At 42.1% G+C, this 12,384-nt stretch overlaps 1 protein-coding gene across 10 annotated transcripts in view; it reads left to right on the top strand.

Annotated features, from left to right (window-relative positions):
• Positions 1–1,839: 1,839 nt before the first annotated feature.
• Positions 1,840–12,384, top strand: part of rabgap1l (RAB GTPase activating protein 1-like) — a 192,923-nt gene continuing 182,378 nt past the window's right edge. For 9 of the 10 annotated variants that reach the window (XM_060066819.1, XM_060066821.1, XM_060066812.1 and 6 more), the window contains exon 1: positions 1,840–1,986. The gene's annotated coding sequence lies outside the window, so the exon portion shown is untranslated. The remainder of the gene's footprint in view (positions 1,987–12,384) is intronic. The other variant, XM_060066820.1, reaches the window with a different exon arrangement.

The following is a 12,384-nucleotide window of genomic DNA, read 5'->3' on the forward strand; positions in this document are numbered from 1 at the left end:
GGATTGCAATCCAATAATGACGGGCAGCTTTTCAAAAGCCGGATATGCTGCCATCACCTTACTAACTTTGAGATAGAACAGGAACCCGCAACCTCCGAACAGCAGGAATCCTGCTATCATCATCCCAATTATGTAGACGTCTTCAACATCCTCGACGGAAAGTATGGCGAGACACAAGGGCCTCCACTCCTTCCAGGAGTCCATCATGTATCCCGCTGCGAACGTTCCGTCAGGGCAGGCGGGCTCTCCTTGGCCCTGTTTTCTCGTCGAGAAAATTTGATCAATAGCGTTGAGAGACCAGCCGATCAAATCCATAATTTAGGTTTCGGGTAGAATGCAGAGAAGAGGCAGCACAGAACAGAGACAGAGACAGAGACAGGGACAGAGAGCAGGGGAGAGATAAGGGCCGGGAGCGGCAGAGGGAGCAGAGAGAGATGCGACCGCCTTCGTTGGATGCAGAGTAAAAGGATTCTATTCTATTATAGCTACGGACGCCAAAACAGCGCATTTGGGGGAAGCTCAATGTGCGACTGGCTCGGAGTGGCTGTAACTCTGCACCACAGCTGAATTTCGGGAACGTCTTTGAATACTGTGTTAGTTGCCCACTAATACCTATATGAAAGAATACATAAAATAGCATGTCATGGGACCTTTAAGAAGAATAGTTGAGCGCTGCATGCGGCACTCACCTAATGATGTAATTGTTGCTTTATCAGTATCAATAAAATCTAATATAGTATTTTGCAGTGAGTACAAATATTGTATTTTATATGTTATAGATAGCCTATTTGTTAAATGTCATGAAGCCTTATAAGATACATTATGTACAAAGTTACTAGTTATAGCGTAATATACCTTGATATAAGTGTAAGGAGAGATAACAAATGCCACAGTGGTTATTGACGCTAGCTCTTTCTATTCCCTTTATGGTCGGATTCACTGTTGCTCTTGTAGTCCAATTTATTGATGCAACCGGCCTTTCATTTGAACATTTTATTTTTGATTTAATACAATAGTATTATAATTATAGGACGTAATGACAGGCTGCGACCCCTGGCTGCTGGCTATATGATGCAGCTGGCTGCTGGCTCTAAAAGCGTTGCGACCATTAAAGAGTCGCGACCATAAAAGAGTTGCGACTTTATAAGCGATGCAAGGCTTTTGGCGGCAAATGAGTCGTATTCAAAGCAGCCAGTCACTGTGAACACCATTGCTGCTACCAAAGCAGCTGTAGCTGGCTGCTTTCGGTCGCAACCAAAAGCCTATTTAATTACTTAACATCTGATTAAACAGAACAAATATGCAGGGGGTGCGGTAGTACAATAAGATATAGCTTAGATTTTGTTAGACCAATAGGCCGTTTTATATTATATAAAAGTAAAAAGCTTGAGTGAGGCTACCACTCTAATCAAGAGGTCCCTAATTCAACTATAATATATACGCAATATATTATTTTATATAGGTCTATGTTTTTATTATACAAGCCTAGTCGTCACGATTTTGTCAAGTGAAAGACCACAATTGGTCAAATTTACATTTATGAAGTACAAACAGCCTATATTTTCACTAAGGGTCTTCGAGGTTTGGTGCTATTTTGAGCAATATTAATGGTTAAAAAAATGCAGATTTGGAAGCTTTCACACTGCCCCTAGCCAATAACATGGAAGCCATTTAGGCTGTGACATTGCTCCGGGCAAGCGCTGTACTCGATTATCAACGACAAAAAGTGTCTGGAGGGCTTACTCTATGGGTCTTCATGCCGAAAAAGACCCTGTGTTCAATTTTCACCGGAATTACACTTTAATCAACTAACCGCCGCCTTCGTTAGCGACTTTGATGAAATACCCCTTTGGTTCGTGCCAAGCCTGCACGGAGTGGATAGGCGCGCTCCCGCGATATGCGGAGCGCGCCAGAGAGGTTTGCCTGCAACTCTCTGCTGACAGCTAGCGACTTTTACTCAATCTCCAAGCTGTACGTGTCTCGCAAGTAAGTTGACAGCTGTGCTTTTGCTTGTTGACATTAGCGTTTAATTTGTGGGTGTGAAAAAGTTCAATATGAATGTTTTTTTCACGATCGTGCTTAGTAATTCTATTGTGTTCGCCACCCATCCAGAATTGTTTTGGACTTTGAGCAGCGCTAGCGATAACTTAGCTTACTTAGCAACACTTTAGAGCCTGAGAATCTTTCTTGTTATATTGGCTTGACATTCAGCTTAATTTGAGTGAATGCCTTCTGACATGTCGTCTGACTCAATCCCGTATCTGTTCCTGTCGATAACATCCTATTTGAATGCCAACAACGAGCCATGAGTAGCTGCAGTTAGCATACTACTGGCTATGTCATGCCTGTCTTCCTGTAGACGTAATGGTTTGTTGTGAGATGGCTTTCTGCGCTGGAGATCAGAATAACCCGTTCTCACGATTAATTAAAAGTCCTTCAATCTTCCTATTCACCCCTCGGTGACTTCGGAATGGCGATGTCTTGAGCACTTATTTGCTCGCATGCGAAGGCACGGGACCTACAGCTTTTACCAGGAGATCACACGCTAGCTGTTGTTTTTTCTGCGGGAATGTGTGTACTTCCGCGCGTGTGTGTGCTTCTTTTCTTTCAGGCCTGGCATTTTCAGAAGTTATGTGATGATTTTCACGTAACAATTTTTTTTCATATTGTTTGTTTACAGCGCCAATGTACACTATACACGTGACGTAACCTAAACAGAAATTACGTTTATATTTAACTAACGCATCTCAAACAGAAGTGCAACCTGTATACTCCAGGTGTGAGGGTTACGTTTATGTGTGAGTGACTATATGCAAGCAACTCAAAGTAACAACATTTTCAACAGTCTGTCGCTATATCTGCAAACTAACATCAGGGCTCTCAAGTTTTGAACTGAGTTCAGAGTGACATTTTGCAGTCACATTAACATGTGACTGCATACAAATGTGTCCACAGACATGGTGACTAATGTATGATAGTAAGTGTCGCGCATTATTGGCCCTTAACACTAATATTCAGAAACAACACTGCCTCAAAAGGCTATTGGCTTAAGCAACACCAGAGAGGCATATACTTTCCCCTGAACTTTCCCCGGTGGAACCAGGTCAGCAGTCAATCAATCAAATGGTCTCAGAGGGTGTGGCGTGTGAGGGTGTGCATCGGTTGAATTGCGTGTGTCTCAAACGAAACGGCCTACTTTCTGGGGGGTATGCAGACACATAGCAGGCGCCCCCCCCCCCCCACCACCACCACCAAAACATTTCTTTTTACGTTTAAAAATAAATTATAAATAATTGATTCATGGAATCCAAAAAAAACACAATAATCACAATACTTTTATTACTGACTTCCATTTTAAGTTTCATATTACAGCAGGTGATCAGCTCAATCAAAAACAAAACAAAAAAGAATGTAGCCTACGATAATGTAATAACATGTAACAGCAGCTCAATACATTCTCTGTACTGGACATCTGCACAACAGTTTGTGCTTTATGTAACAATGTTACCACTAAATTGTTACATGTCGTGCCTTTGCACTTGCCCAATTGTCAAGAATGGCATCAAATGAAATAGACCGTGCCACACTGTTTTCAATAGAGATCAATGCTAACTGGGACAAGCGATCATTGCTCATACTCGAACGAAGGTATGTTTTTATAAGCTTCAGCTTACTGAACGATCTCTCTGCAGATGCAACCATCAGAGGCATGGTCAGGAAAACTCTAAGAGCTACTGTCAAATATGTGAACACCAAATCAAGATTCTCCTGTATGAGGAAATTTTACTTCTCAAGAGCCTTGTAACCCTTCAGTAGACGGCTCGCTGGGTATATCTCTTGAATGACATCTCTGGAAACATCACAGGTAGTCAGGGCATATATGGTAACTGATTCCTCCAGCTCAACTTTTGTCATGTGCTCCATTTTAGTGATGAATTCAAATTTCTCAGACACAAGTGCCTCTCGGGTTCATTTTCATGATGACCAGTGCTGGAATTGTCATCTTGGAACCTATTTTTCTTCCTAAAATGTCTCTTTGAATTCTGGAGAAGCATCCATTTCAATGGCTATCCTGCGTGCAATGTCAAGTGACTTCTGAAAGCCCTCCTCTCTATACTTGAACAAAAACTCTTTCAGAGAATCGATCAATCTAATGGCTGTGTCCATTGAGAGATCTGCTGCTTGTAGTGCCTTGCTTGCAAAGTTGATCTCTGACAATAAGTTATACCAAACCAAGAGGCACACTTTGCCTCTGAGACTATTTTGCTGTCTCCTGCCACTTCTTCAAGCTTTTCTAGTGCATCTAGAATCCCCCCCAACTGGAAACGTACAGCTTTGACAGAGTCTAGCTTAGCTTCCCACCCGGGGCCTGTACCACGAAGCTCGCTTAGAGGGTTAGCGAGGTATGTTGAGCTCAAAGCCTGGGTTAGTTGTACCACGTAAGTCGATCTCTTTTAGCGTCGCTGTATCACCATGGTGACTTATGCTCGCAACCAAACCTGGTCGGGAGCAGTTTTTCGGCTTAGTCTAGCCGGAGATCGGCTACTTAAATCGGCGTGTGCAGCTTCCTAGCCCCTCCTCTGACAGTGGCGTCACCATTTGTGGGTGTTCCCGTGGACCTCGGCGCACTTCTCGTACAGGCGTCTCCGGAGACAGAGGGTTTTACGGGACAGAACCGATCCCTTGGCATTGTCTGACGATATTCAGATTTCAGACTTTATTGTCATTGTGCAAACAACGAAATTGGGGTTCTTCATGAGAGATACAGATTCTCATCAGAGGGTGTTCGTTATTTGATCGTCCTTGTTGGACCTTATGTAGACAATTCTTACTGTTGCGCATTGTGTCTCCGTGACAGAGTGCTACAGGTAGCGCGTCAGTCGGGTCTTATACTAATCCACTACGCTACAGCCGCTACCTCTCAGCGGTTGAAAACATGCGATACATTTCTTACATAGGGTGTATTTAAAGTGAATTCCCTAAATGATAGAATAAGGCAGGATGGACGTTGCTTATTAGGGCTGTAACGATACGCGTATCTAACCGAAAATCGCGATACTCAAAGCCACAAACCTGTCTCGCGGTGTGAGAAGGCAGAAGCGCGATATGCCCTTTCTAACTCTTCGGTCAAATTGTCCGATTGAAATTTGCTAATAATTTGTCTAAATAATAGTCTGCTGACAGCGCCCCCTCCTATCGATGCCGTAAATATGTGACGAGATGCCCTCTCTGTGATCACAGCTCTCCGTGGCTACGGAGGATTGCATTTCTCCACAGCCGTCGAAGTCCTCATGCGATATGAACGACATTTATCCAGAGTGGGCCAAGCGCGAAAAAAATTGCCTGTGTGATCCTGTCTCTATTGTTTTGTGTGATTTGACTGGCAGTTTGTCTGCTTATAGGTCGGAATGAAGCGGCCACCGATTATTGACAGGATGGGTACTTTATTCTACCGGACTCGTTCGCTTCTTCACTAGACACACGCGCTACCGCTCGCTCTCCTCGCTCGTCCACTCACTCGCTGACGTCACTCACACACGCATACGCACACTGCCATTCTCCCGCACACACATATGCTACTCGTAACACTATGCCTCGTTATTGCGACGTTCATGTTTTTTTCATCTATTGAAAGTTAGGCTATTAAACATGTTGCATTCTATACGGCCTGATTATGTCATTATTTAAGCTACATAGCCTAATATGAAGCGCTAATAAGGATATTTGAATAAACCAACCAAACAGTTAAAGGGGCCCTATTATGCCTACCAGCAAAAAGCATCCTCCAACTGCAATCTTTGGTTATTTCTTTATTAATTTAGCTATACTTTAATAGTATTCTTTCGTTTCAAATCTGTTCAGTGTTCCAAATTATTTGTTATTAAATGTTACATTAAGATAATTGGTATTTAAGTGTTGTTTAAATAAAATGTTTTTTAAATTTAAAAGAATCGTGGGATGTATCGAACCGTGGGTCAAAAATCGTGATACAAACCGAATCGTGAATTTGTGTATCGTTACAGCCCTATTGCTTATGCATTTTTAAATCATCATTCTATTTTGATTAATGGCGAACAATTCTGCATTTGGCATAGTTATTTTATAGACAATATGCAGAATCTTTTCACTTATCCGCATATAGACTGCTTGATCCATCGTAAAGGTGAGAAAAATGACGCAAAAAACGCCCCTTTCAAGTGAACGCACACTGAACCTAAAGCGGAAAACCTGGTTCGACTAATTGAATCTAAAGTGAGCGTCGTGGTACCGTTTAACTCTAATTGCGTGTTGCGGCTCTGTCGAGCCAGGTTTTCCGCTAGGATTTCCGCTATGTTCAGCGAGCTACGTGGTACAGGCCCCTGGTGTCACTCAGAGGCTTCAGTGTGATGACAACAAATTCTGTGAGAATATCCCACCTCTTCACAGAAGACGAAAAGATGGTGTATAATCTTTGAAGAGTGCCAAAGAAGGTTAGACACTCACTGTTGGATGAGGTTGCATCGCATAACAAAAGGTTCAGGCTGTGGCTACAGCAGGGGATGAACAGAGCCTCTGGACATCTCTGTTGTATTAAAGCTTGGACACCCTTGTGTATGCCCCTCATATTAGCACCATTGTCGTAACTTTGCCCCCTATAATTAGCCAACTCCAACCCCAGACTATCCAGCACCCCTGTCAGTGTATCTGTGAGGCCTTTCCCAGTTATGTCCTTCACAGCAGTGAACCCCACGAAAGATTCAGTAATGTAGACCTTCTTCTCATCTGTATGAACATACCGTATGATAACTGAGGCCTGCTCTTGCTTTGAAATATCGGGTGTGCTGTCCAATTCCACTGCAAAGTACTTGGAGGCTTTGATCTGGGCACAAATTTGACCTAAAACACACTCCGATATTGAATCTAAAAATTCATTGCATCAGGACAGATATCCGGTGGTTTTTTTAGAGGCAGCCTTTCGAAGATGCTCTGCCAGTGTAACATCATACCGTGCTATGAGCTCAAGGATACCCAGAAAATTTCCATTTCTAGGATTTCCTAACTGCATTTTTCTCCCTCAGTGGCAGGTTTCTTTCTGCAAGGAAGAGTAAGCAGTCGATCACTCGAGTCAACACACTTCTCCAGTGTGCCTTTTCAGCAGCCATGGCTCTCTGCAATTCACTATCAATAGTTTTACCGAGGCATAAGTGGGATGCCAATTCTTTCCACATCAGATAAGCATTTATGTGATAACCACTTGTTTCATGGTGCTTCAGTGTTTTGGAAAGACACTGCCAGTTATTATACCCCACCACAAGGCGTGTGTCAGCAACTTTAGCTTTACCAAAAAGCTTACATGCATAACAATTAGGGCTGGGCATTCGATTAAGTTGTCTTAGTCGATCGTCGGGAGAATTAATGATCAATTAGTCGATTAATCGTTAATATTTTACATTCAAATAAAAAAGAAAAAATTATATTCAAAATGAAATAAATACAAATGCAGCGTGTTTTCCTCATTGGGATCTTTATTATTAGATGAACAACTCAGTTGAACCAGATCCGTTCAATAGTTATGCCCTACTCTGCTCTAAGCAACGGAGCATGTAGCTCGAAGCCGGTGCTCATAAACATAACTAAAAATAAACACAACCCTAGTTTCTTCCCAAAATAATAACAGTAATAATATCAAAAAAACAATCATTTTATAACTTAAAGCTAGGGTGGGTAATTTCTTTACTGTAATATTTGGCAAAACTGTCCTAATAGCCAGTCAGCTATATGTAGGTGAAGTGCTCTGAGAATATCTGCTCATAACTTTGCTCTCCCCTGCCTCTGTGGGCCGCACCCAAAAATTGCCACCGCTCATGTACACTTTGACCAATCAGAGCGAGGCTCAGATTCTCCGTTCTTATTGGCTGTGGGACTGTCCGGTCACCTTGGCAACGACGTTGGTGCGTCCCTGCGTGAGCGTTCACGAGCCTAGCGGTCTGACAGTTTTGTACTACTACGGCGGACAACAAATGAATAGCCGTGTCTTCATCAACGGCCCATAAATTTCCCATTCCCCGGATACCATCAACTAACACCACTAAGACAGAGAAAAAAAGAGGAAAGACACTTGTTGAAAGGACAGCTACTAAAAGGGAGGCGGAGAGAGCTCGAAATAAAACCAGAGTAAACATCGGCGTGGCTTATGAGCGATGGAGAGAGTTACGTGACCGGAGAAACTTAAAATCGGACGCTGAGATGGCTATATTTCTTATAGACAGGTAAGGAATTGTGCTATCCCTCCATGGTATATTGCGATGAATATGTAAAGTGTCGTTTTTTTACTAAGCAAAGCCACGATAACCGTTACATTACGGTTCTGTAATGTAACCATTTCAATACGGTTCTGTAGGATGTCTTGCATCAGCCGATGGTTCTTTTCCCGGTCCGTTTTATAGGTTAGTTATGGTCACACCAACCCTGGCTGTCGGAATAACACAGAGATTGTGCTAACACGTGTCCTAGGCTTCAACTCAACTGTGGATAATGTCCGAGTCACGTTTGTATAAAAGCAACGTTGACACAACTGCCAAGATAAGCACTGCGAGGGAAGTCTAGCATATGATATTCCATGTATTGTTATAACATTGTTGCAAGCTAGCAGCAGCCTAGCTCAGTTTCGCGATCGCTTTGAAGTGACGGTTTCCTTGTGTGTAATCTGGCTTTCTGTGTTATTTTATCAAATATATATTTTTTTTCAGCACAGTACTGTACATACACAATGATGGACAACGACAGTAAAGAGATCATATCGATTGTCAATATTGATAAGAGGGAGACCTAGAAGAATTCTGTTATCATGGAGAAGGAGTTTTTTTTTTTTTTTTTGCTTTTGTTCTTATGCTAACGAACTACAGTTGCAATTAGTTTGCTATCTTGCTTGGCTGATACAGCTACCTTTCTTAGGCCTACCAGCGCAATGGCAATGATTTTAAGATAACATACATGGTATGTCTGTGAGTAAGATGTTGATGCTATATATGTACTTGTGTAGCAATCAGCACTAATGTTTAATTACCTCGGAATCGGACATGGTGTTTCGTCTTCCTATCAATGTAACTGAATTCACATGAACGCGCATAACTGACGTTCGGTGGGAGGACCTACAGCAGGTAGCGTGGCAGGGACGGGCCAGAGAGCACGCGACGGAATCTCAACGGCTGTTTTCTCCAAAATCGCCCACCCTAGCTTTAACCAACCAGTCTACAGATTTTTGTTCAGAAAGATGAGCATGTTGACATTAGGGCTGGGACGACGCGTCGACGTAATCGACGACGTCGACGCATAAATTACGTCGACGCGAAAAATGCGCGTCGATTTAAAAAAAAAAAAAAAAGAAAAAAAAAAGAAAAGATGGGCGGCGCCGGAGCGTAGTTGCAACGCGAGTGGCTCCTCAGACTTTCATAAGTGCAAGGCGCCACGCACTCGTTCCTCTAAAGTATGGGAATTCTTTAATGTGAAATGAAACGATTCCGTGATATGTCGTCTTTGCAAAATGGAGATGACTTTCCATTCTAGCACCACGGCAATTCACCAGCACCTGAAGAGGCGTCACCCGGTAGCAGCTGCAGATGACTGAGCACCGTAGAATTCTAAGAATGCATTACTTTGCACTTTTATTTTGGAATTTAAAGGCAATAAACATGTATTGAAATGTTAAGGAATTCAGATATGTAAATCAACATGTATAAATTGCTATTAGTCAATTAATGGGGAGATAATCAAGAATCGAATCGAATCGAAATCGAATCGGACTGAAAAAATGAATCGTTAGATGAATCGATGCATCGAAAAAATAATCGCTAGATTAATCGTTTAAAAAATAATCGTTTATCCCAGCCCTAGTTGACATGCTCTGGGGTCAGACGCTACCGCAGCCTGGTGACCGTCAGTCCAGCCGCTGAAAACACCCGCTCTGAGGGGACCGACGTTGCCGTGATGCACAAATACCTCCGTGCTAACTTGGCAACTTTCCACAATCCAGGGGCTCAGAAAGTTCTTTATTTCTGCTTCGATGCTAACCTCGCCTTGAATGGTAGGCCTATAGTGCTCCCCAAGAAGTCATTTTTTAAATGGTCCCACACCAGACTTCGCCGTGGCCTCGTCCGCTTCATGATTACATCGCCATGTTCCAATTTCAATAAGGTACTTAGTAGTCTAAGTTTGAGTACGTAGGGCGTTCCGTTTCAGATCGGGTGAAAATAAGTGTACTGAAAACGGTCAATTGGCGAAGTTTGTGGCGATGTACAATTTTCGTACTCAACTGCAGCCATCTTAGCTACGTAGCGGAAGAGGGCGGAGCCAGGCTAGGCCAAAGTCGGCGCATTTTCCACATAGCCTGCATTACTAGTCATTTTGTAGTTTTTATAGTTTTTATAGCTTTTTAAAGCTGCTAGGCGTAAAGAGCTCACCGTTCAAAGCGGGATGTTTATTGCGGGGGAGGAGCCGCAAATTTAAATATTGCCCCTGTGCGGTAAAATGTTTAATTGCGCACTGCATTCGTTTAATCGATGAGAAATTTACGTAAACGAAATTTTTAACGATCAATTAGTCGATCGTCGATTAATCATGCCCATCCCTAATAACGATAGACTGTTAGAACTTTTGGAGTACAGTAACCAATCCCGCTCCACTTTCTCTCCATTGGCAGTACACGAAAACAGTATGCCGTCCCATTTAGAAGGCTCCTTCAAATGCGGCCGACAAATGCAGCCTTCTTTTCCCGGATTTGAAGGATCGACCGGCTGGATCCTTCACGGCCCAACGTATCCCAAGATTCATTGCGCGTTGGGTTTTTTCAGAAATGGCGTCAGAGCGGAATTGGCAGTTGCAGCAAATTACATATTCAATGACCAAAATATGTAAAAACATATTTTTAGTTTAAAAAAAAGTTGGGACTTTCAAATTGTTAACTTTATCGTCAAAGTTCAATTTCATTAACACGAGCCATATAACGTTATACTCATTAACGTTATATTTTATTATTATATAACCGAATCAGAATCAGAAAACTTTATTGATCCCGGGGGGAAATTGTTTCGTTCCAGGTGCTCCGTGCAAATAGAAATTACAAGCATAGATTATAAAAAATTATAAAAATTATAAATAAAATAGTTAGAATGAAGTAAGAAGTGGACATCTAAGTGAAAGTGGTTTGCTCTGTAGCTGTCAGGGTTGCTAGGTGACAGGAGTGGTGCGTCATCACGCAAGGTAAAGGGTGTTAACGGCTTGTTATGCAAACTTGAAATGCTCCGTAGGCTAGATCGTCTCATTTAAAAAAGTTTGTTCGGCCTTCGGTCCAGCCTTCACGGTCTACGAAGGTCACACCTCCATTGACCGCGTCCTTCGAAGGATGCTTCCCCTAAATTGAGACACGGCCATGGTGGAAGGTAGCCTTAGCCTAGTACTATAACTATGGCGTCTAAGAGGTGGCAAGAACCACAAGTAACATGTATGATGGCTCACAGCCGTATAAAGGTGCGTTCACACTAGGGCTTTGACTTTTGCCCAAAAATCATATTCGAAGTTTGTTTGTTTATTAATATTAATATTAGAATATATTTGAATATTTATTAATAATATTTTGACCATTAAATGCCTTCAGTAAGACCTGGGCTGAATCTGAATACTTAGTACATACTATTTCTGTTCAGTGTCTACTACTTGACCGTACTACACTTAACAGTGTAGTACCTCTCAGATGCCGGCAAAATTACCTTGATAAGTTACCTGTTTTCCGTCTTGTCATCGTTGCTATTAAATTAAAAATGTCTCTTTTTACTTAATAACTTACTTTACTTTTTTACTCTTTTTAATGTCTCTTTTTTTCACCACTTTCTACGACGTCTTTCTAAGCCGCTGTTGGTGTCGGGTCAGCTATCTCTTCTTCGTTCGTTACCAGACTCCGGTTGCATTGTGGGATAGCGTAGTGACCTACCCAGGGCTCTAAACTAACTTTTTTCACTGGTTGCACTGGTGCGCCTAACTTTTTTTCTTAGGTGCACCAGCACAAAAGTTGGGTGCACCCAAATTGTCGACCATATCACATTCAACACTGCAGTTTTACAGGTTCACGTTTTTTAAATACCTGCCCATATAGGCAATATTGACCTGTAAATGATGAACTAAGAATCTGGTCAACATAAAGTTCTTATTTGAATGTTTGCACAAGAAAGGTAATTTCACTGAAAAATGTTGGTGCTTAAAGTGCTTCACTGAGCTGAAATCTAACTAAAAACATCTCAAGATAAATGAAATAAAAAGAAAATCTAAATTAAAAGTGTTTTAAACTGAAACTTCAAACTGAACATCTCATGGCTCTATGTCTTATGGACTATCCTCAATTGCAGTCACATG

The sequence above is a fragment of the Gadus macrocephalus genome, chromosome 12 (genome assembly GCF_031168955.1).
Source record: "Gadus macrocephalus chromosome 12, ASM3116895v1".
Taxonomy (NCBI): domain Eukaryota; kingdom Metazoa; phylum Chordata; class Actinopteri; order Gadiformes; family Gadidae; genus Gadus; species Gadus macrocephalus.